The sequence below is a fragment of the Lycorma delicatula genome, chromosome 1 (genome assembly GCF_047948215.1).
Source record: "Lycorma delicatula isolate Av1 chromosome 1, ASM4794821v1, whole genome shotgun sequence".
NCBI lineage: Eukaryota > Metazoa > Arthropoda > Insecta > Hemiptera > Fulgoridae > Lycorma > Lycorma delicatula.
In genome coordinates, this window is record NC_134455.1 from 39,796,249 (window position 1) to 39,822,243 (window position 25,995).

Here is a 25,995-nt window from a genome sequence, read left to right on the forward strand (position 1 = left end):
ACTCCTCTACGACCTATCCAGTGAATTGCAAATTGTTAATTTAAAATTTGCCTTGCTCTTGAATAATGAGGTGATGCCCTCATCTTAGTGATACCAAAAATTGTTACTAAATTCTTGTCCAATATTTTCCCAGATATTCAGTAAAATCCTTTCGACGAACTAGTTGCAGTAAGCAACTCATATATGATCATCTAAAATAAAAGGTCCCACAACAATGTCAACGATTCCCGCCCAAACTATTACATTTTAATTGTGCTGTTTTTTTTTTTTTTTGTCTTCAGTCATTTGACTGGTTTGATGCAGCTCTCCAAGATTCCCTATCTAGTGCTAGTCGTTTCATTTCAGTATACCCTCTACATCCTACATCCCCAACAATTTGTTTTACATACTCCAAACGTGGCCTGCCTACACAATTTTTCCCTTGTACCTGTCCTTCCAATATTAAAGCGACTATTCCAGGATGCCTTAGTATGTGGCCTATAAGTCTGTTTCTTCTTTTAACTATATTTTTCCAAATGCTACTTTCTTCATCTATTTGCCGCAATACCTCTTCATTTGTCACTTTATCCACCCATCTGATTTTTAACATTCTCCTATAGCACCACATTTCAAAAGCTTCTAATCTTTTCTTCTCAGATACTCCGATTGTCCAAGTTTCACTTCCATATAAAGCGACACTCCAAACATACACTTTCAAAAATCTTTTCCTGACATTTAAATTAATTTTTGATGTAAACAACTTATATTTCTTACTGAAGGCTCGTTTAGCTTGTGCTATTCGGCATTTTATATCGCTCCTGCTTCGTCCATCTTTAGTAATTCTACTTCCCAAATAACAAAATTCTTCTACCTCCGTAATCTTTTCTCCTCCTATTTTCACATTCAGCGGTCCATCTTTGTTATTTCTACTACATTTCATTACTTTTGTTTTGTTCTTGTTTATTTTCACGCGATAGTTCTTGCGTAGGACTTCATCTATGCCGTTCATTGTTTCTTCTAAATCCTTTTTACTCTCGGCTAGAATTTCTATATCATCAGCAAATCGTAGCATCTTTATCTTTTCACCTTGTACTGTTACTCCGAATCTAAATCGTTCTTTAACATCATTAACTGCTAGTTCCATGTAAAGATTAAAAAGTAACGGAGATAGAGAACATCCTTGTCGGACCCCTTTCTTATTACGGGTTCTTTCTTATGTTCTTCAATTGCTACTGTTGCTGTTTGGTTCCTGTACATGTTAGCAATTGTTCTTCTATCTCTGTATTTGAACCCTAATTTTTTTAAAATGCTGAACATTTTATTCCAGTCTAGGTTATCGAATGCCTTTTCTAGGTCTATAAACGCCAAGTATGTTGGTTTGTTTTTTTTAATCTTCCTTCTACTATTAATCTGAGGCCTAAAATTGCTTCCCTTGTCCCTATACTTTTCCTGAAACCAAATTGGTCTTCTCCTAACACTTCCTCCACTCTCCTCTCAATTCTTCTGTATAGAATTCTAGTAAAGGAGTTTGATGCATGACTAGTTAAACTAATTGTTCTGTATTCTTCACATTTATCTGCCCCTGATTTCTTTGGTATCATTACTATAACATTTTTTTTGAAGTCTTTTGCTGTGTAAGAGCTTACAACATCCAACTGGGATGATTATCGCTCCAATATCGAGAGTCTTGCTTATTCAAATGGCCGTTTAACATAAAGTCGTTTCCTCTGAAAAAAATTGTTGAAATAGAAAAATTTGTGTCTATGTGAAATTTTTACATTATATCACAATACTCAACTATGCGTCTAAAATCAGGTGTAGCTTATATTAGTAAAAATTTATTTATTTTCAGTATTTTTTGAACTGAAAAATAACTATTGTCATGTTGGGCAACAGCTTTCCAAATCGATGAATGAGGGTCTTCAGCAATGGTCTGCAATACTTCTAATGATTCTGTATCTGTGGTAACAGTTCTTAGTGTACCAGTGCGAGAACGACTTTTTACAATAGCGGTTTTTTTTCAAATCGCTGTACTGTCTTGATCACAGTCGATTTCTATTGGTTCTGTGTTTGGAAATCCATAATTAAATAAATCACATACCTCTTCTACAAACCGAACTCTGGCACAGTACCCAAACAACAACTGAGTTATTCTTTCGGTTTCATTTAAAAAAGGCATTTTTATTTGAAGATAATAAAACTACATAAATTAACCATTAATATTACAAGTATGATGAAGTAAAAAGGCAAAATGAGAAGTTAATAAAGTTGCATTGTTTCAACGCAATATAAACTGCATTGCTGTAAATTAATAGCGACTGGTAGAGTCTCGGCCTTTCATCCGGAGGTCCCGTTTTCGAATCCCGGTCAGGCATGGCATTTTCACACGGTAAATAATTGTCATTCACCTCATCCTCTTATGTAATACCTAACGGTGTTTCCGGACGTTAAAAAAATAATAAAAACAAAAATATCTTTTTTAAGTAAATTTTTCCAGCTTATTCGTTTCATTTACAAGAAGTAATATACTATTATATCGACTGATATTAATAATGAAAGTTGATTTTTATTTAGAAAATAATATCAGATGATGAGTCGTTTAATTTGCTGTTGTTCTATTAAGTATCAGTAATTGTTATTGTTATCAATATTACAGCATTCTTTAAAGTTCTTTGTTGTATGCATTATATATGTAAAATACAATAAAATTGTCCACGCTGCGCGAATTACCTGGTTTTATTGTTAACATGGTTCTCCTGTTATTGCAAATTTCATTACTTATAGCTTGATAAGGGAGGAATTAACATTAAAATGGGTTTCGCCATTGTTGTTCCTGTAAAATTTTAAATTGAAATCATATGTCGTATGTACACATTTCTATTTAAAAAAATAAGTTTGCTTTAATATGGCAGATCCAAGATGGTGAACAAAAATTAATAACCACCGTAATGCAAATTGTTTAACTATGTAGAACCCATTTTTTCTACCTCCAAATACTTCTCAGTTATGCAGTATAAAGCTGTTTCTATGCAAAAATATCAACCTGTATACATATATATATATATATATATGTATATATATATATATACATAGGAAGGAAATAGTGGGTGAATACGGGCTGGGCAAAAGGAAAGAAAGAGGGGACCGACATATAGAGTTTTGCACGAAGTATAATTTAGTAATTGCCAACACCCAATTTAAAAATCATAATAGAAGAATATACACTTGGAAAAAGCCAGGCGATACTGCAAGGTATCAGATAGATTATATCATGGTTAAGCAAAGATTTAAAAATCAACTCGTTGACTGCAAAACTTACCCTGGAGCAGACATTGATAGCTACCAAATTTGGTGATAATGAAATGTAGATTGGGGTTTAAAAACCTAAAGAAAAGGTGTCAGATGAATCGGCGGAATTTAGAGAAGCTTGAGGAAGAGGAGGTAAACAAGGTTTTTGATGAGGACATCGCAAGAAGTCTGAGTAAAAAAGATAAGGTAGAAAATGTAGAAGAAGAATGTGAGAATGTTAAAAAGGAAATTCTTAAATCAGCAAAAGCAAACTTAGACGGAACGAAGAGAACTGGTAGAAAACCTTGGGTTTAAGACGATGTATTGTAGCTGATGGATGAACGAAGAAAATATAATAATTCTAGTGGGGAGAAAGTAAAAGGAACTATCGACAATTAAGAAATACTATAAACTGGAAATGCAAACTAGCAAAAAAAGTGTGGATTAACGAAACGTGTGCAGAAGTGGAAAGAGAAATGCACATTTGTAAAATAGAAGGAGCATACAGGAAAGATAAGGAAAGTTTTGGGGTACATAAACTAAAATCTAAAAATGTTTTAAACAAAAATGGTACACCGATTTATAATACGAAAGGTAAAGTCGATAGGTGGGTGGAATATATTGAAGAGTTATACGGATAAAATGAAATAGAAAATGGTGTTACACAGGAAGAAGAGGGGAGTTGAAGAGAATGAAATGGGAGAAACAATACTGAGATCTGAATTTAAGAAAGCATTAAAAGATTTGAATGGCAGAACGGCTCTTGGAATAGACGAAATATCTGTAGAATTACTGCGCAGTGCAGATGAGGAAGCGATTGATAGATTATACAAACTGGTGTGTAATATTTATGAAAAAGGGGAAGTTCCGTCAGACTTCAAAAAAAGTGTTATAGTCATGAAACCAAAGAAAGCAGGGGCAGATAAATGTGAAGAACACAGAACAATTAGTTTAACTAGTCATGCATCAAAAATCTTAACTAGAATTCTATACAGAAGAATTGAGAGGAGAGTGGAAGAAGTATTAGGAGAAGACCAATTTGATTTCAGGAAAAGTAACGGACAAGGGAAGCAATTTTAGGCCTCAGATTAATATTAGAAGGAAGATTAAGGAAAAACAAACCAACATACTTGGGATTTATAGACCTAGAAAAGGCATTCGATAACGTAAACTGGAATAAAATGTTCAGCATTTTAAAAAAATTAGGGTTCGAATAAAGAGATAGAAGAACAATTGCTAACATTTACAGGAACCAAACAGCAACAGTAATAAATGAAAAACCTAAGAAAGAAGCTGTAATAAGAAAGGAAGTCCGGTAAGGACGTTCCCTAACACCGTTACTTTTTAATCTTTACACGTAAATAGCAGTTAATGATGTTAAAGAACAATTTAGATTCGGAGTAACAGTGCAAGGTGAAAAGATAAAGATGCTACGATTTGCTGATGATATATTAATTCTAGCCGAGAGTAAAAAGGATTTAGAAGAAACAATGAATGTCATGGATGAAGTCCTACGCAAGAACTGTGACATGAAAATAAACAAGTACAAAACAAAAGTAATGAAATGTATTAGAAATAACAAAGATGGACCACTGAATGTGAAAATAGGAGGAGAAAAGATTATGGAGGTAGAAGAATTTTGTTGTTTGGGAAGTAGAATTACTAAAGATGGTCGAACGAGGAGCGATATAAAATGCCGAATAGCACAGGCGAAACGAGCCTTCAGTCAGAAATATTTACATCAAAAATTAATTTAAATGTCAGGAAAAGATTTTTGAATGTATATGTTTGGAGCGTCGTTTTATATGGAAGTAAAACTTGGACAATCGGAGTACCTGAGAAGAAAAGATTAGAAGCTTTTGAAATGTGGTGCTGTAGGAGAACGTTAAAAATCAGATGGGTGATTAAAGTGACAAATGAAGAGGTATTGCGGCAAATAGATTAAGAAAGAAGCATTTGGAAAAATATACCTAAACGAAGAGACAGACTTTTAGGCCACATATTAAGGCATCTTGGAATAGTCGCTTTAATATTGAAAGGACGGGTAGAAGGAAAAAATTGTGTAGGCAGGCCACGTTTGGAATATGTAAAACAAATTGTTAGGGATGTAGGATGTAGGGGGTATACCGAAATGAAATGACTAGCATTAATAGGGAATCTTGTAAAGCTCCATCAAACCAGTCAAATGACTGAAGAAAAAAAAAAGTATATATATGTGTGTCTGTGTGTGTGCACGCGTGCGCGCAATAATAATAACTTGTATGTATATATAAAAATACTTGTACACATAAATTACATATAGTCTTCACTGTAACATGTTTTATCTTGCCATTTATACTAATTTTTTTTTTGAGATCGATAATATTATTAAAATGGCTTTCATCATTTTATCTTTTTTCTTAATGTTATTTGAAAAAAAAAAATATTCTAGTTCTTAAATATTTATTTTGATAATTCAATGTAATAATTTATATTTAGTATACATGACTTTGAACTTCAACGAATTCTTTGGTCTTAATATTCCACACGTATAAATAATTATGTTTTATAACAGAAGTTATTTGGAACAATCTATTTGACCGATTTTAACATCCATTTAAAATGATAAGGTATTTCATTTCGATGCATAATTACACTGTAAAATAAAAATAAAAAATCTGTTACTGTATATTTTGATACAAATATAGCCTGATGCGGTCAGTTCGCTTAAAGAAAAACAGCAGTGTAGTATTACAAATTGTACATTTAACTCTTTTATTTAATATGGGACCTGTTTACTAATTACAGCAGAATATTTTGGAAACATTTGTATTTCTGTAGTTTCAAAATAAATTAGATATTTAATTTATTGGTTTTTTTTTTATTTCCAGTAGACAATGTTTTCAATAATATTCATTAATTCGAATAATGCAATATTTAAATGAGATGTAGCTTTAACATGAGGGAAATCGAAAAAAAAAATTACATTTTTTACTTCATTAATTAAATATGAACGAAGAATTAATATTTCCAATATCATGCAATAACGTGTGTAAAATTAAAACATTTAATTAAAAAAAAAAATACAAAAAATAGAAGAGTTTTGAAAGTTTAGTGTGTAAATGTGTCAGCTATTACTATGCGGTAGAGTTGGGTTTATTTGATTGCTGCTATTTATTTGATATATTAGATAAAGTTTTGAATGCAATATTATTGGGGATTTGTTGTGGATTGGTGGAGAGGAAATATATTTATTATAAGGTATACTCACTTATCCCTTATTTTAGTGTCTCTTTTTAACATTAATAGGGCTAACCTATAAGTTATAGAAGAATGTAAACATGGATTGCCTATCAGTAGATCTAAAAGACGCGACGATGATAAGACTACGTCTGGCGGGAATCGTCTACTAATCTCTCAAAAACATGGGTTCCTGATGTCACCAAACAGGGGTCCAAGGAAATTACCTCCCAGGAAATTAATTAGAAACGATATTGTCGCCAGTTTAACCTAGGACACAAGTAGCGATAGAGAGTGTGAAATTATGGACTTCCAAACAAGTTCCTTTCCATGGCAGACTGTACGTATACCTCGAATTGCTAAAGCGCCAGAGACTTACAACAATGACTTTAAAAATGTATTTTTGTCGTATGGGTTTGAGAATCTTTGGGTGGAGGATACCAGTGTCTATGTGCGTCAGATGAAAACTAGCAGTCCTCCGCATATTTTGTTATATGGTATCACTGACGTTCTGAGACTTTATGAAATAGTCCAAATAGTTGTAAAAAAGAGCAATTCAAATTGCGGCTAAATAACTCTTTTTTGAAGTATATTGAGGTGTAAAAAAATGATTATAGACTTAGTTCATAAGCAAGGGTTAATTGAACGTATACAAGAAAGGACAAAAGAGCCTTTCGAGTTGTTGTCAGGAAACTACTTTATTACGTCCTGGTGGAGATAATCAAGGCAGAGATAGAAGGACATGATCATAGAATCTGGATCATAGTGAATGGACGTTATAGAGAAAACAAGAGTCCGACATCGACGTTTTTTTGTAAATATCGAGCCTCAAAAAATCGACATAGATATCTAAAACTTGAAATATTTGAAACATCAAGAAAGCTCCCAGGTTTACCACAATGTACGAGTTGAAGTACAATCAAGACTTGTTTGCATTCTTTGATACTGGCTCCGGTGTAGTTCAGGGCTCAGTTCTGGGACTAGGTTTATATTTGGTCTTCACTACGGACCTCTCGACTCCAAAGATTATCACAGTTGCATCGTTTGCTGATAGCACAGCAATCCTGGCTGTAGATGCTTATTCTATCATATCTTCTGCTGAACAACAAAGAGTATTGGATTTAATTAACGAGTGGCTATCTAGATGAAATATGAAGGTTAATCCGGCTAAGTCTACGCATGTTACTTTTGAGATGAGGAGTAATAACTGACCGCAATTACTCCATTATTTAATGGTATTTTCGTTCAGCACGCTAACAGCGTGCGATACCTAGGTCTGCATTTGGATTGCAACTGACCTGAAGAAGTTATATTAGGGAAAAAAGGAAGTTCAGGGGATATTCTGGTTGTTAGGCAAGGATCGCAACTTTCATTATCTAACGAACATTTGCTGTACAAAGCGGCAGCATATTTTTGTGTTTTGTTATTGTTTATGTTTAAAATTTGAACTTTGATCAATGTTATTTGGACTCAACTCGATATGTGCTTATTTATGTTTAGTATATTTTTGTGTATACTGTATAAGATATGTATACATATGCATACAGAAGTATTCATATAGAGTTCCTTGAGGGATTTCAATTGAAATCCCCTGTCTGGATGTTAATTTTTTTTTGTATTCAAATTCACTTATAGTTCCGGGAAATTGGAACCGATTTAAAATTAAACACAATGTTGAAAATTAAACTCATAAGGTTATTTATTATTTTTACTATATAATCGAAATTTAAAAGAACGCTTTCTTTAATCATACTTATTCACGAACTTACATCTTTTTCTTTTAAATTGATACCACTACAGAAATGTTTTTTTAATATTGATGTTAATTTAATTTATATATTTTTATTGATATGAACTTATTTCATATTTATCAAGTTAAAATAAAATGAAATATAGTGCAACATATCATATAATTAAATAGAATATCTTATTAGGTATATATCAACTTCAAAACTTTTACGATAACGAATTAATAATTTAAAAAGTTATTATCTACTTCTTAATAATAACCGATTTAAAAATAACATTTTTAAATAACTTACTAGTAAATTGTATTTCTAAAAAATGATCAGTAATGAATACAAAGCTGTTACTGTCAGTTCATTCAATGTTTGCATTCATTTAAATCAACGAAGTAATGCATAATGTATCGTTTGCATTGGGAACAAGGCAGTACATTGTACACATTGCAGAGAATACACTTAGCTCGAAAACCATCAGTTTAGATATGCATTCGAAATGAACAACTAAAGCCAAAGCGTATGAAGTGCTGTCTAAATAATAATCAATGGCTTTAACAAACCAAAATATAACATTTATATGATTTAAACACCCGAATAATTCGAATTATGACAACTTAAAGTCGTAAAAAAGATTTATTTAAAAATATCCGTTTTTAATTATTAAAAGATATATAAGCTAATGTGAAGTAACCTTGCCTTATAGAAAAATACTTGAAAAATTAAGTCCACTTTTCAGAAAAAGGGAAAAGCTAATGCACAAAAAATCTCATTTTATTTTCTTAAAACTCAAATTGTATTCTTTAGCAACAAATTAATGCTAGTTTACAACTAACATCTTTAGTATAACCTCTCCTAATCATTGGTCAGTGTATCTTAGAAGGTTATTAAACAAATATAAACCTTATTTCATTCCGTGTGTCAACGTACGAACGTTGAAGGAATTTTTTTTTTTATACACTTAACTGGAAGTAAATTGCAGTTAAACATACATTACCAGAGAAAATTATAAGTGATTCTGATACATATGATAAAGACAATCAACAATTATTTTGAAAGTAATTATATTTTTAGCAAAAAAAAATTAATTATTACTTCTTGTACGAAGTAATTGTAGTAATGTAATCGGGAAAAAATTCGGTTTTCAGATTTCAACGGAAAAATCCATTTTGACCATCCCTGAATTTTGACTAGTTTCGGCATGACGTTTGTACATTCATATATACGTACAGGGTCCGGCATATAAACCTGACGATTTTTGAGGGATAATAATTAAACTGTTTTTCGTACTATTAAAACATTTAATTTATCAAATTAAAGATCCATTTTTGCAATTTATAGTGAATTACTTACATAGATTTATTTTTATTTGAATATTATGTCGTCCAAATGTTTTCCATTACTCCTCACACATTCGCTTAACCTCATTCTAAAATTTGACATTGCTCGTTCAATCATCACTTGTGGAACTGCTTCAATTTCTCGTTGAATGGCTTCCTTGAGTTCTGCAATCGACTGCGGTCGACTACTGAAGACTTTATATTTGAGATACCCCTACAGAAAAAAAAATCACAAACAGCAAGATCAGGTGAACGCGCTGACCAAGGAATGTCGCCAAATCGGGAAATCAAACGTCCAGGAAAGGTTTCTCGCAGAACATCCATTGCAATTCTCGCTGTATGGGCGGTGACACCATCCTGCTGAAACTAAATTTCATGTCCTTGAAAGTCATTCAGTTTCGGTGGCAGAAATTCGTTCAACATGTTTACGTATCGATGAGATGTTACTGTTACTCTGCGATTTAACTCAAAAAAATACGGGCCAATTATGCCGAACTTTGAAACCTCACACAACACCGTAACGTATTGACTGTGAAGTGGTTTTTCAAGAATTTGCCGTGGTTTATGCGAAGCCTAATGACGGTAATTTTGTTTATTCAGAAATCCTGACAGATGAAAATGTGCCTCGTCACTTAAAAGAATAAAGGCATCCTGGTGGACATTTTCGAGGATGACCTCGCAATCTGCTTTACGAGACACCCATCATTTGCATTAGGTTGCTGCACTAACATCATCTTATACGGATGAAATTTCAGGTCGGTATGAAAAATTCGTCGTACACTTCGATCAGAAATGGCTAGCGCAGCAGCATGTCTCGCTGCTGAACGTCGTGGAGACGGCGTAACAGCTAACCCTACAGGGTTAATGTTTTCACGCTTTCTCACAGTCTGTTTTCGTCCTGTTGGTTTCATTTTTAAAGCAGACAATGTGTTCCTAAAATTCTTCACTCACAACAATATCGTATTCCTACCAGGAACAGACGCGTGTCGATTTAAATTGAAATGTCTGCGTAATAAACGCTGTGTTACAATAACCGAGTCATTATTTTTAAAATAGGCTTCGATCACAAACGCTCGTTGTTCACCCGACCCCGACATACTGGCTACTGAAATAGCATGAATAGACCTGTCGACGTACAACACTCCCGCCTTCTCATTGACAGTGGTGCCAACAAAACAATTACTATAAAATCGTCAAATTTAAATGCCGGACCCTGCAGTTACGTATGTACGTACATACGTTGTATCTAGCACGACTCAAAAACAATTAGCCGTAGGATGTTGAAATTTTGGATTTAGGACTCTTGTAACATCTAGTTATGCACCTCCTCTTTTGATTGCAATCAAAAGAAATTGCAATCAAAATTGAACCAAAAGTTTCGAAAAAAGCGCAAAAATAAAAAAAATTGGTTTTGGGACTTTTTCTTAACTGTAGTAATAAGCCCTCATTGAGTGCTTTTCAACGAAATATTATAAGTGGTACTTATTTTCATTGGTTTCAGAGTTATAGCCAAATGAAATATTTGGATCTTATAAGGGGAAGGCAAATCGGTTCGAATCAGACTTCATTTTTTTTTTAACTTTTTTTTTCATTTAAATGTATTGATTTATTAATAATTATTATTCTCGGATTGTAAAAAAATATTTACGATAAATTATAATTCAATCCTAACAATAAAAAAAAGAAAAACTAAAAAAATATCAGAAGTTATTAATGAAATAAAATTTTATACACTTTTCATTTAAAAAAATATGTGTGTATGTAATTTAATAGGCGAACAAGGAAGTCATTTGGTGTCCACATCAGATATTTTCAATTATGTTTTAATAATTTAGATTCTAAGAAAAATAATACCTACTTAATCTGAAGATTATAATGAATGCGTGGGATGTTACAATTGCATTATAGATTTGACCATTTTTAATTAGTTTAACAAACTAATACAGTGTTTTACTTGTTTATTTTTCATATTTTAAATGTCAGAAAATAATAGTTATTCCTAAACACACAGTTTAATAGTGTAATAATTTATTAAGTGAATCACAAAATAAATGCTTTTTTTTAAATAAAAAGTTAATAGTATGTTTGGCAAAACTTTTCTGAAATTGTATTTCTATATTTATACAGTGGAAATTCTTAGAAAAAGTAAAATCGGTTTCTATTTAGGCATACAGGCATACACAAAGCATTAAAAAATAAATAATTTTTGACAAAAACGATGTAATTCATTGATTTTAAAGATATATTTCTTCATCACATCTGTAAATATTTTATACTATTCAGTTTTTATACGAAACTTTATAAATTCAAAAACACCCTTATTCGCCTCGTCAGCTTAAAATTATGACTTATTTAGTTTAACAATTTTTTAGTAATTATTTATTCCTTTCCCCCTCGTCAACTTACAGTTTCAAACATTTCACTGTAGTCCTTTATATGTTTAACATGTAATAATATCTTCCACAGTTTATTCATAAGAGAACCTAAATATTCTCCAATTGATATTATATTTTACTGATGTTATGTGATTCATAGACGATATTAAACTTCTTACATACATTTTAAAGCACATCATATGTTAAAATATATTATACTTTGTATACAGGAGTTTATTATCGTGGTATTTAACGAAAAAGTAATTTAACAAAATATTTATATTTTGTTTATTTTCTAATGATATTTCAATAATTTACGCACAACGAAGCGAAGTAAAATATATTTGTGTATTTCCTATTTATAAATATCTTAGTTTTCTTTAATATGTATTCACTTATAGGATAGTATTCAACATAGCCTATGTCTGCCTCTCGAATATTTATATTACTAATTGATATAAAAACAACTATCTGCAAACATACAAACTATTGATTTTAATAAATGCTCACTCAATCTCTCTCTACTTCTATAAAAAGTAAGCCGAATTTTATCTCAAATAAAGTTCTATCTCTATTATATTTAAGATCAGCGAATGAAAACAGTAGCAGATTTATTTTGTCTCAAACTTGTCTTTGAAATTATATCTAGTGTCATAATGCGGAATGTGAAGAGGGAAAAATTTACAACTTATTAGGATAATAATAACTTTTACTTTCAGATGTATTCTTTAATATAAATAGTCTCATTCAGATTTTTTTTAATTTTAAGATAATATATTTCCAATTTTTTCAATAATTTTAAATAAAAAACAGCTGAAATTGTATATTTATATTGGATAAGTTATTTTTTTCCGCAAGAATTTATTATTTGATGTAAATCAAAAGGATTTCAATTTCAATATAAGTAGAATATTATGAGCTTTTCTTGTAGGCCAAATATTATTCTTGAAATTCCATAAAAGAAAACGAAAGTTTTTTTTCAGATTTAAGTTATTATTTTGTACAACTACTTATTCAAGCAAGTAAGAAAATTGTAGTTTTTTTCTACAAACACGTTAAAAGGTATAATATTTAATTAAAATATTTTTAATAAACCTAATAATATTTCAAAAATATATCACAATCAGAAAATATTTATATAATTCGTAATGACAAACATCCAAACAAAACTTTTAAATGTAGCTACACTTACGTTTAGATGTATTCCACTTTATTCCCCTCATTGGGGTTAATGGAACGTTACCTCTCACAGCACAATCTATCCGCTATGAACTTCTTCATTTCATCCAGTCACCCTATCAACTTAATTTTTATTGACGTCCTCGATTGAGTCGTTAGATCTTCCTTTCATTCAGCACCTTCGATCTTACAACCATATATTTCATTTCTTCCATTACTCTTTCTTTACAAATGAGTGAATCAAACCAGTTGTTATCTACCTAACCGTTTATTTGATCCCATTTCTCTCCTTCATAAAGTCATGTTCAGTAATTTTTTCCAGCACTGCTCAACGGCAGTTGATCTTCACGATTCTTACAATGTGGAAAATTGTAATATAAATATATATTTTTACTGATCTTTCTCTGCTCTACGTGAATCAGAGATGTAATTGTAGAAACTAAAACCAAATTACGTTTGTATAGTAATATTTATTTTTTAATTTGAACTCAATAATTAAATCCTTAGATGTCAGCCATGGTTTATACTCTATCCCATATCTTTTTCCGTGATTCAACTGTAGTTCCTTTTTTTCTGTTTACATTCTTCTCACCATTCCATATTAATCTGCAGTTTATCATACGAACAAAAATTATTCTACTAACAAGAAACGCATGAATTTTGGAAAATATCTTATCTTCCTATATTTTATTACATTTGTTAAGGTTTAAGAAGTTATTCATTAAAAATAAGAACATTGAATAAAAAATTTAATAACTGAACGGGTATAATTAAATGGCATTTATATATTTATTTTCTTTCAATAATGTTGGCTTATACGGTGGTAGGAAAATACTAATTTGTGCAGATTATTATTTTTATATTTTGGTCAACTATAGAAACGATTTATACAAGTTAAATTTATTACAATGATATAAGGTAAAAGTTATTAAAAAAATCCCTTGACCACTTTATAAGGCAAAGCATTTAATAAAACCATTAAAATATTACAATCATTATTTACTATAGTTAAAAATCTACCTAAATTTTTCAAAAGACCCTAACAAGATTTCTAATAATTACCACTTTAATCATTAATTAAATTTAAAGAAGTTGAACTCAAAATTAATAAAAAACATAATTTATCTGTAAAAAATGCATCTGATAGACTGAACATGAAATCGTAGATTATAGTTATGTTTCCTACTAGGCAAAAATTGCTCTTACATTTTTAAGTTCTCTTTAAAGAAGCCTCACAATTAAAGTTTACTTTTACTGAAAATGACTTTACAAAATTAGATCCTTCATTTATATAAAAAAATTAAACATAATCAGTTTGAGCTCAGGCCTCTCTACGCATTTTACTTTTGCATTTGCTCATTTACTTATTTCCGTTGTCAGTGCTGCTGAACTTCATTTTTATTGCTAACAATAAATGCTGGAGTAAATAGTAGGACAAAAATAATATTGGTCTCGGTCATTGTGCAATGGTACGTACAGGCAATTTCATAGGGCACTTTGCCGTTTGCAATTGCCATTTGTTTTTACAAAACATTTCAGACGATGGTCATTTAGATTTAATGGGTGTCCTATTACTCCAATCTCATTTAATATATTTTCAGTTACATTCACGGTATTCTTGAGGATTCCCCTATTAAATGTCGTTTTTGGTACTAATTTTAAATTCTCTTCCAACGTTTTATAAATGTACATCGTTATTTAACGCCATAAATTTGAACTGCTCTTCAATTCACGTTTTTAACATAATATCGTACTTTTAGCCAATCCATTGTCTAGCGAATAAAACGCGTACCGTATAAGATGGTGTGATAAACAAATATTAATGAGTTTTAAGTATCGGTTATAATTTGATTAAACTAACACTCTAAGATATATATGAATGCTGATAGTTCTAATGATGGACCCAGGTAATAAAATGAGTTTTTAAATTTTCATTTTTTGACGCTTCATATAATTAAATCTAATATAGAGATCGATTTACCTTTTATTCAAAATAAAGTTGTGCAATTATTTTTAACGAAGTCATAACATTTAATCTCCATCACCTTTAACTGTGAAATGAAACTCGATGGTGAATTTTAATTAAATTTTTAACATAGGAAAAAATAAATTGTAAAATATTATTCTTCAACTGTAACAGAATAGGATTTGGCATTAAAACCGTCAGAAAAATAAGAACCATTTAATTATTCAGTCCTCCAGCTGATTTATACGAAGTACCTGTAAACTACATAATACCTGCATATGTGTTTGTGTGTGTGTGTGTGTGTGTTTTTTTTGTATATGTTTGCATAAAGGATGTATAAAGTAAGTTCCCCATTAATTGAGAGGTTCCTGACAAATGTCATATCTGTTTTAGACACAAATACAATTATTTAACCTATAATAAAATGTTGGCTGCAATTTTGGATTAAGAGTTATTTTTTTAAATGGTATTATAAATGTTATCAATTTCTCCACGTAAATTATAACGGAAAATCAGATGATTAAAACCGCTGATCGATATATCTATCCACTAAAGACATTTGCCAATAAATATTCTACTGACTGACGGTGCTGCTTTGGGCAATTCTCTGATCTAAAAAATAAAATAATACTCAAAAACAATTAAATTAATGTTAATTTATTAATTCATTTTACATTCTGCAAATTTGTCTTAAAATCATTATAAAATTTTTTAATTAAATCGTCAGCATTCATTTAATACCTGACATTTAAAATAACATTGTGATAAGTTTGAGCAGTATTGTATTTTTACAACCAAGTTACATTTTGAAACAAAAATCCATTTTCCTTTTTTTATATTAAAGGTAATACTATAAATCATAGTTCTAAATAAAATTAACAATTTATTTCTATATCACCTTTTTCATTTTTGTCAAATAATAAAAAATATTCAATTAAAGTACATTATTTATTTATTGCAGCAGTTAAATTGCTAAATAAATGATAATTTTATTGATTTTATGAAAAGCCATGAAAAATAAATATTATTATTTACACAGTAATTAAAACGATTACTCATGCTATACATAAATAATTCATATTTTTCATTTTTTTCTATATATAATTTGTTACCAATTAACCAAACATTGCGCAGCGTAAACGAATTTTGGTGACTCAGTGCTGGTGTAATATTATAAACAATAAATGTATCATGGTAAAAAAAACCTCAATTGCATCAGTCAAGTCATCAGCTCTCGTGCGTGTTTGTATGATGTAATGATGTAACTAATTTACCTACCAATTTGGATCATAAATTTCCTCTGTAAAGACATCTCGATTCCCCCCCACCCCAGGGGAGAAGAACCCACCTCGTAGCGTGACCGGTCGCTGCACCTCCCCCTCCGTTCCTAGCCAGCAGTGGCTATAACGGTGGACTTCTTCTCGCCCTCAAACCGATGCACACCACAGCTTACAGTTAAGGCCCCGCAGAGATGCCACCGATGCAGATGCCCCAAGGGACATCTACATCGGTAAAGTTCACCCCGAGATAGATTTACAAGTTTATGCCTTCAGAATGAAGACAACGGACACCTGCAGCTACCACGTCGCCCTCAAGAACTAAGCTAGGAAACCTAATCGCGGAAAGAAGACCCCGCGACTAGATCTAACTATTAAAGAGCCACTATCTGAATGTCTCAGATCCGCACTAACAACCTCATTAATAAACTTCCCACTAAAGTTTATACATCGAAATTTAGACCTAGTTCCCTTAAGAACCCCGCTTAATACTCTAATGAGTTTAAATCTGACTCCGTTCCGGTCTGCCCAGGAGAGGAGAATAAACGCCTACTCCCGTACAGCGCCATCGCGGAGTCCCGCGTGACATTCACCATCTTTCGCAATTGCCGCCGAGACTCCCCTACGTACCACCTGAGCAGCACCCAGAGAAGCCCCGCCGACAGTGGTTTTAGCTCAAAACGCCCTCGTCGGAGCGCAACCGCAGCCGCCGGGCAAGAATAGTCCGGCCCACCGACAACGGCCGCAACTCCGCTGACAGCCTGATTCAATGCATACCACAAATACATCTAACCGAGGCACGCTGCCTAAGCGCCTACCTTCGGCCAGTCAACTGCTCAGGCGGTCCCTAGCCACCCAGGTTCCTAACACCTACTAAATTCCTTCGGCGGTCCTGCTCAGGGCGAGGAAGCGAAGGAAGCCAGCAACTATTTTCCATTCACTACGAGTCCTCCAGTTGACTCGTAGATCCAGAACAGAGTTTACTCTCTCGAGTTCCCTACTAACTCTGGTACGTTCAGCTTCGTACCGGGGACATGTGTAGAGGACATGGTCCACAGTTTCATCGACCCTACAGTCCGGACAGAACCCGGAATCAACCAACCTAAACTTAGCCAATTTGTCCCTAAATGCACCATGTCCTGAAAGGAACTGAGTGGTATGCCGATTGGGGGATACCCAGCTAATAGCTCGCAACTCCCTAACATCGGGGAATATACCATGCGTATAACGACCTGTTAAAGAAGCGTTCCACCTATCTTGCCAAGAGTCAAAACCTTGGTCTTCGATCTCACGCATACGCCCAGTAGTAAGAAGGCCAGCCTTCTTAGCAACATACCGCTGGCTACGTTCCGTAGCCGAAATATCCGCAGGTTTGATGCCTGCAATCACAGTTACTGCCTCTCGCGAGACAGTCCTGTAACCACCGACAACCGCTAACAAAAGAAGACGCTGGGCTCGTAATAGAATGTCCCTATAGCATTGGTACCGCAAACGATGAGCCCAGACGGGAGCAGCGTACAACATAATGGCCTCACAGACGCCTTTATAAAGAATCCGCATGGTACGGAAATTCAACCCCTCTCTGTAAAGACAATGGATATTTTTATAATGTGTTAAAATTTTCGTAATACGTGTTTGCGAGTGTATTGCAATGAACTAATAATAAAACTGAACCGCAGCTACATTAACCATCCAGATAGTTTCTGCTACATTTGTAGTGATATAACATTGAAGTCTCAGAGGAGAATTTTAATTCCACTGGTAGAGAAATCATCTATGTTCTGGTTGCAGAGTGAAAATCTTTTTAAAATGTTGTAAACAACTCCCTTGGAAATCATAGAGCAGATGACTACAAAGAACACATAAATTGTTAAAAACTACAAAGCAGTTGGATGCAATATGTCACTTAAGATCCACATCTTAATTTCTCATCTGGATATTTTCTCTACCATTCTTAGAGCTGTGAGTGACGAAAATGAAGAGTCCTTTCACCATGAAATATTCACCGTCAAAACACGCTACAAAAAACTGGATCAAACAATTCTAGTTGAATAATGCTGGACTCTCAAGTCTCTGTGGTACCTACAGCAAACTATATCAGAAAATCCAAAAGAATCAGATTTTAGGCATGTAGAAGTTATATGTATAATGTTATATTAGTCAGAATGCATTTTCTTTCAACAAAAAAAAATTACAACAAAGTAATCTCCAAAAACTGTATTTGATAGAAAGAAACCATTCCATATTTGAAATTAACATAAAAAATATTATAAGATCAGCTATTAACATTCTTGTAACAAACGAAAAACGAAATTCTGTTTTCAAGTATAATCTAAACGTTTTTTTGAAACCTTAAAAAAATAATTTTTAACAACTAAGAAATAATGTTCTTAATTTTTATCATTATTCGTTTGAATACACGTTTAGTGTGAAATTTATTCATGTTAATATAAGTGCTTTCATAAATTACACAGCTTAATTAATTTAAAATGAAATATAATTATTAAAACAACTACGTATAATATTAAAGTAATTTTAAAGGAATGTTTAAAGTGAATATAGAACGCTTTGTACCTGTTTCTAGAGAATAGGTACAGTAATTAATTTTTTTATTAGGACATAATGATATTAAACGTATACTCTACAGTAAGGTTAAGTTTGCCGCTTTTAGTAACACAGAGGTAATATTAAACTAAAATTTGCAAGAAACATGTTCTTTGTTTAAGGTAATATACCCGGAGCTAAAAGAAAAGCGAAATTCATTATATTAAAGAGAAGACTTATTTCCCATTCAGTACAAATTCTACTTCAATGTAGTACCCTGATCATTTTTATTAAAATACGTAAGTAATAAAATGGTAAACCATTAAAATTTCATAACGAAAATTTAATAACTGATATACCAAAATATTCATTTTTCCTTAAACCTTTGATGAAAATCTTGTGCACAATTGCTTGTTTTTATATTTCAGCAATTAAGAAAACAGAATGTGTTCTGAGAGGATCTAGTAATCTGGATTGGATAGTGATGACGAAAGAGAGAAAAAAAATAAAACAGCACATCAACATTATTTAAAGTTTTTAAATTTATAATTATACCAGAAACGCAAGAAGAGTTTATGCATCAACTACAATAAAGGAAAACAATACGGTAAATAACATGTATGCTACAAGAAAAGAAGACTTAACTGAGAACAAATTTATAAACATAACATTCACAATATAAAAAAGAACAGGAATTAAAACACATAATTAACTTACAGCACGAAAAACATAGCACAAGTCTTACCGACCACAACATTTTACTTAAAAAATAATCTAATTTTAGTATTTTATATTATATTCGACAATACAGAAACAGTCGCGAGCAGTAAGTAAAAATTAAATAAAATGTTTAGATAACTAATATTTGTAAAGATCTTGACCCGACGATTTAATAACAAAAAAACAATGAACACAACACACCCAAGGCAAGAAGAAAATAGACTGACAAAACAGCTCAGCTGACATCGTCAGTCGCACACAGGTAAGATTTGTAATAATAAACAACCTTTGTTTTTTTTTTGTTTTTTTTTGTCTTCAGTCATTTGACTGGTTTGATGCAGCTCTCCAAGATTCCCTATCTAGTTCTAGTCGTTTCATTTCAGTATACCCTCTACATCCTACATCCCTAACAATTTGTTTTACATATTCCAAACGTGGCCTGCCTACACAATTTTTCCCTTCTACCTGTCCTTCCAATATTAAAGCGACTATTCCAGGATGCCTTAATATGTGGCCTAAAAGTCTGTCTCTTCGTTTAGGTATATTTTTCAAATGCTTCTTTCTTCATCTATTTGTCGCAATACCACTTCATTTGTCACTTTATCCACCCATCAGATTTTTAACATTCTCCTACAGCACCACATTTCAAAAGATTCTAATCTTTTCTTCGCAGGTACTCTGATTGTCCAAGTTTCACTTCCATATAAAGCGACGCTCCAAACAAATACTTTCAAAAATCGTTTCCAGACATTTAAATTAATTTTTGATGAAAACAAATTATATTTCTGACTGAAGACTCGTTTCGCCTGTGCTATTCGGCATTTTATATCTCTCCTGCTTCGTTCATCTTTAGTAATTCTACTTCCCAAACAACAAAATTCTTCTACCTCCATAATCTTTTCTCCTCCTATTTTCACATTCAGTGGTCCATTTTTGTTATTTCTACTACATTTCATTACTTTTGTTTTCTTCTTGTTTATTTTCATGCGATAGTTCTTGCGTAGGACTTCATCTATGCCGTTCATTGTTTCTTCTAAATCCTTTTTACTCTCGGCTAGAACTACTATATCATCAGCAAATCGTAGCATCTTTATCTTTTCACCTTGTACTGTTACTCCGAATCTAAATTGTTCTTTAACATCATTAACTGCTAGTTCAATGTAAAGATTAAAAAGTAACGGAGATAGGGAACATCCTTGTCGGACTCTCTTTCTTATTACGGCTTCTTTCTTATGTTCTTCAATTGTTACTGTTGCTGTTTGGTTCCTGTACATGTTAGCAATTGTTCTTCTATCTCTGTATTTGAACCGTAATTTTTTTTAAATGCTGAACATTTTATTCCAGTCTACGTTATCGAATGCCTTTTCTAGGTCTACAAACGCCAAGTATGTTCTTCTTTAATCTTCCTTCTACTATTAATCTGAGGCCTAAAATTGCTTCCCTTGTCCCTATACTTTTCCTGAAAACAAATTGGTCTTCTCCTAACACTTCTTCCACTCTCCTCTCAATTCTTCTGTATAGAAGAATGGGGGTTTGTTGACAAACCCTAGCCCGTCGGCAAAACCTGTGGTTTCTCAAATAACATTTTGTCTGCGACCTTGACCAAAAACTGAACAGAATGATACTTTTAAAATTTCTGTACAATAAAACGCATTCTTAAAATATAACCGGGAATAAATTTATTAGTTTTCCTATCAACAAATCCGTTATCATTAACATTTAATTTCGTCCAGTACTACTCATCAGAATGAAGACAAACCTACGTTTATTTTAATACGAATTTAAATCGAAAAACTTCTCTGATAATTTTTTTTAGAGCTGAACCGGAGAAATGCCTCATCATTCTGTGAATGAAGTAATAAATTGAAATTAATTTATAACGGTGTAATAGTTAATACAAAAGTTAATATTTTCAGAAAATCCGTATCTTTCATCTATGTAACTCATTTATTACACGCTACACAGAATACGTGTATGCGAGTAAATGTGTCCATTAGAGTGTTGAAACTTTTTAAATCACTTATATATTTGGTTTATATTCTAAAGTATGAAAATATTAGATCTATAAGTTTCTAAAATATAAATATTATATAAATGCAGCCTATAATGTGAAGCGTTTAAAATAAAAATGTTTAACTTTTTAAAATAAGTTTTCAATATATCTGCAAGTACTAGAAGAAAGCTAATACTCTAAGTAAGAATAATCTTTGTTAAAAGTAAAAAAAAAAAATAGATTTTAAACATTACATTTTTAAGAAGAATAAATGCTTTGATAATATTCTTCTAATGAAAAGGTATTGCAACTTTATCTAAACGGTAAAATTAATTTTTATTGTTTTACGCGGATAAGAAATAGAATATATTTTTTTATATTTACTTATTATTGTTATCAAAGTTAAAAAAAGACATATATTTAATTTTTTACAAGAATGGGTAATTTTAAGAATTCATTTTTTTATGATCCAGTGCCTAATTTTTGAGATGTGAATCTTAATTTTAAAGATAAACGTATTTAATGGAAAATAATTATTATCTATTTCACGCAAAAGTTTTTTTTTGGCTACTTCCAAATGGAAGAATCTGAATTATTTTTTTCGATAATGTTCGTAATTTATGATTAAAACAAAAAAAAAACTTCAAGTTCACTTAACCACACGACTCACGAATGATTGACCCGAGTGTGTTCTAAACTACACTTCGTTTAGATTGCATACTTATCATCCTCATCTCATTGAGCCGTGTGGGGATTAGTTATCGTTTACTAGTTGAACAGTATGCAACGTACATATTAGGAAAATAAAGAAAAAATATTTACTGTTGCACACATTTTAAGATAAATTACAAAAATTTAAACCTGATTAGTCGATGACGCTCTCGGAAATGAAATATTCATTGAGAACGATTTAGAAATACTTTTACAAAGACCTAAGGAATCCAACACCTTCTGTCCTTATCTTAAAGCAATTAACGTTCAATTAAGCATGTTAAAAATATATAAAATAGATGATTACGTTATTTTTTTTAAAATAAAGTTTCCAGTATTTGAACGTCGCCATTTGTAATATTTTAAGTCCCTATAGGAAATCATAGTTCGGATTACTAGATTTATCTTAGATTAATCTTAGATTTAATTTTTAAATAAGATTTATATTTAATTATTAGAGTTCTTATTACCACAGCAATTTATAAATGAATCTAAATTTTTATCTTATCCATAATAAGGAATAGTTTTTGTGATGTAACAGGACATTTATTAAATAAATATAGTATAACAATATTAAAATTTCAAAACGAAGTAGTGTTATTTAATAATATAGGAATCGAATTCACATGAAGTCTTTTTAATCATTAAAATCTTAAGCCATTTTTAGTAATGTATTAACAAACACATAGCCGTAACAGTAAACAAAATTCATTACACCTGTCAAAAGTATATTTATCATTAGAAATACTGTAATAAAACTACACTTACTATTATTACTGCCACTACTATTATTACTACTTTAATAAAATTTAATGATAATCAGTAAATTAATTTAATCTATCAGTAAAGGAGAGAAAGTAGGAAAGGTCAACAAAATTTGTTGTTGAAGGTGATATAGTTTCCTTGACAATAACGCTTTAGATTAATTCATCCCGATGTATTAATATTCTACCACCCTGTAAACAAACTAGATTGCTACTTTGGTCATATAAAACAGATTGGATTGATGGCTTTGTTTTGACACTATAAACGTGGTCTGAGACACTTTAAACACGAGATAACAATGAAATGAATGCATAATGAAATAAGAAATTTTTTTTTTTTTTGTTTTTTTTTTGTCTTCAGTCATTTGACTGGTTTGATGCAGCTCTCCAAGATTCCCTATCTAGTGCTAGTCGTTTCATTTCATTATACCCTCTACATCCTACATCCCCAACAATTTGTTTTACATACTCCAAATGTGGCCTGCCTACACAATTGTTTCCTTCTACCTGTCCTTCCAATATTAAAGTGACTATTCCAGGATGCCTTAGTATGTGGCCTATAAGTCTGTCTCTTCTTTTAACTATATTTTTCCAAATGCTTCTTTCTTCATCTGTTTGCCGCAATACCTCTTCATTTGTCACTTTATCCACCCATCTGATTTTTAACATTCTCCTATAGCACCACATTTCAAAAGCTTCTAATCTTTTCTTCTCAGATACTCCGATCGTCCAAGTTTCACTTCCATATAAAGCGACACTCCAAACATACACTTTCAAAAATCTTTTCCTGACATTTAAATTAATTTTTGATGTAAACAAATTATATTTCTTACTGAAGGCTCGTTTAGCTTGTGCTATTCGGCATTTTATATCGCTCCTGCTTCGTCCATCTTTAGTAATTTTACTTTCCAAATAACAAAATTCTTCTACCTCCATAATCTTTTCTCCTCCTATTTTCACATTCAGCGGTCCATCTTTGTTATTTCTACTACATTTCATTTCTTTTGTTTTGTTCTTGTTTATTTTCATGCGATAGTTCTTGCCTAGGACTTCATCTATGCCGTCCCATTGTTTCTTCTAAATCCTTTTTATTCTCGGCTAGAATTACTATATCATCAGCAAATCGTAGCATCTTTATCTTTTCCCCTTGTACTGTTACTCCGAATCTAAATTGTTCTTTAACATCATTAACTGTAAAGATTAAAAAGTAACGGAGATAGGGAACATCCTATAAAACATCCTAGAAATAAGAATATTCCTCTATATTTATAAAAAAAGTATGAATTAGCCACCTGTATGCAGTAACTATTCAGCAATAGAATCTGATATTAAGAAACGCATAATATCTCGATTACTGTTTTTATGGTTGTATACCATATATGAAGAAAACATGTACGTTGAATTAGATCTCCCTCTGTACAATGTTTAACTAATATTCAGCCCAACAATATCTAACCTTAATACTTACTCGTATTTTAATCAAAAAAATAAGACAGTTCATTCTTATTTTAACTCAATTTTAATATTAAAAAAAATATTTCCCATCAAAAACAATTAAAATTTCGTTATAAATTAATTTTAAAAATAGAAATACAGGTTGATTATAATACTTAGTATTGTCGCGTGTTCGCGGTTCCACAAGGATATTGAGAGAATTTCAAACGTAAAACTGTCTTACAAATACAATTTTACCCTATTCATATAAATAAAAAAATAATAACAACGATAATAATAATAATAATAATAATAATATTAAAAAAATTGTTTACTGATAGTTAAATTATACAAACCAGAATGCAGCCGAATTTATTAATACAATATTGTTATTGAAATATTTAGTAGCTAATATCACATTAACAACAAGATAACAATAGATCTATCTAAAGTTCATACAATTCACTTTCTGTCAATATTATTTCTTTTATTGGTTACAATAGAACTATCCTACATTTATGAATGCGTAGAATATTGTCATTTTCACTACTGTTTACTAGTTACACACCGAACAACTTCCTGCATTCACACACTGTCCACGCTGGTATACTCGTGACGTACTCTTTACTAGTGGCCACAGCGCTTTTATCGCTGTCACTGCAGCCACGTCGAACACGGACTTGTAAAACTACTGACTTTATTACTTGTTATCAAGACTACGCTGAACACGGCCTTTCAGAAATACTGACTCTTTGTGCTTGTCCTTTGCAGTATATATCCCCTGGCCGGCAGAAACTTACTCTCCAAATTATTTGAATTGTTAAAGCGCAATAATTTTAATCGGATTTTTTTATATAAAATTTAATTTTAAACTTTAAGGAGCAATTCCACTTATAATTTACTAAACAGCCTGCTTATTTATTTAATCCATATCAAAAAATATATAAAGTTCTCGGTAGTAAAATGAAATTGATTCAGCGTTAATTTCTTTTCGTTTTTCTATAACAAATCACAGAAAAGAATAAATAAAATTCTAAAAAAATATTTATAAAATGTTTTAAAATTGAATTACAAAATGTAATGTAATAGTGTAATTTTATTTATAATTCTGGCCTGGCATGGAATTTTTCATACGTAAAAATTTCCATTCCGATAAATGATCGTAGCAAATGTAATAGCAAATAGCACATCTCATTAAAAAAAAACAGTATTTTAGCAAGAGAAAATAAATTTTTGTTTGCAATTTGCCTTGGGTAATTCAAAAAATCAAAAGGCGATACAAACATTTGTTCACTTTTTTTAAAGATTACTCCTATCTAAGGCTATACGTATATTAATATTTTGAAACCCCCCCTAATTTCTTTTCTTTTCTTCTTTGTGGTAATTAGACTATATACATACATAACATCGAATTCTTCGAATAATGCAAAGATAAGAATTAAAAGCCGATCGTGAAAACTCGTTTAA